The sequence below is a fragment of the Erigeron canadensis genome, chromosome 7, assembly GCF_010389155.1.
Source record: "Erigeron canadensis isolate Cc75 chromosome 7, C_canadensis_v1, whole genome shotgun sequence".
NCBI lineage: Eukaryota > Viridiplantae > Streptophyta > Magnoliopsida > Asterales > Asteraceae > Erigeron > Erigeron canadensis.
In genome coordinates, this window is record NC_057767.1 from 38,626,717 (window position 1) to 38,627,859 (window position 1,143).

Below are 1,143 nucleotides of genomic sequence, written 5' to 3' on the forward strand. Positions count from 1 at the left end.
AATAAGGATGGAGACTAAAGCAAGTGGCAATCTTAAAACACTTTCATATTGACGAAGGGATTTGTGAAATGTAGCTTAGGACAATGTTAATTAAATATACATACATGTTTGACTGCAAAAAAAAAACATATACTGTAATATTGTTACCAATTATCTATCAATACTTTTGAGTTTTTGCCCTTTCACGCTTTTTAGGATTTTCATCAAATCCATTTTAATAACCAAACCACCACTATTAATTCTAACCGTTCGATTAATAATATCAAAGATTCATATCTATACTGTTTGAAAATGTAATATGAGAATGTACGAAATTATCCCTCCTTCTACCCTTTCCTACTCAGACACGCTCTAATGTTGTCTGTCTCTACCTCCTGCATCTTAATTCTCAAATATCCCTCCTATGTGACTATGTCCATTCCCGACCGCCGTCAATCACGATGATCACAAATCAACATCACCACCGATCACCACGACGCTTGATCCGGCGACCCCTTCCCCGTGTCTCTCCCTCATTGATTCACCGACACCACCACCAAATGATCCGCCATCGTCACCGCCATCAAAATCGATAGAGGTATGATTTTTTTTACAGTAATCTGTTCATTACGTCATCAATCGATAAAGGAATATATTAACTTTTTTTGCAACGATCTATTAATAACCTGTTATTCACACTTATATAACTTTTTTACATCGATCTAGGGGAAAACCAATCTATCGCAACCACCGTCCATTTCCATCACTGTCCATCTCCACCGCCGTCCATCATCACCGCCGCGCCAACAGCATCGTTGTGAATCACCACTGCCGCCCCAATTCAATGTCGTAAAGCTTTGTCTTTCTCTTACTATCTTGTTCTATTTTGCAGACATGGGCATACACTTGTGTAAAACACGGGATGGCTGATGGAAAATGTTGTATTGTTCAATTCGGGTAATAATAAGTTGAAGCTTTTTGAGTTTTATTTCAATCTTTATTGAAATATGATTGATTAGAGGGTACACTTTGGTTTGTAAAGAAGCTTTTGTAAAACACAGGATGACGGATGGAAAATGATGTTTTGTTTCCATTGTAACATGTTGTGTTGTTTCCAATGAACTAATGTGGTTGGTTTACAATTTAAGGTCTTTGAGTTTGTGA

The 1,143-nt window shown here is 37.3% G+C and overlaps 1 long non-coding RNA gene across 1 annotated transcript; it reads left to right on the forward strand.

The window, feature by feature from the left end:
- The first annotated feature begins 279 nt into the window (after positions 1 to 279).
- On the forward strand, positions 280 to 1,143 carry LOC122608670. The gene is made up of 2 exons (XR_006325282.1): positions 280 to 577; positions 706 to 1,143. It is a non-coding gene; the product is annotated as an uncharacterized LOC122608670 (long non-coding RNA).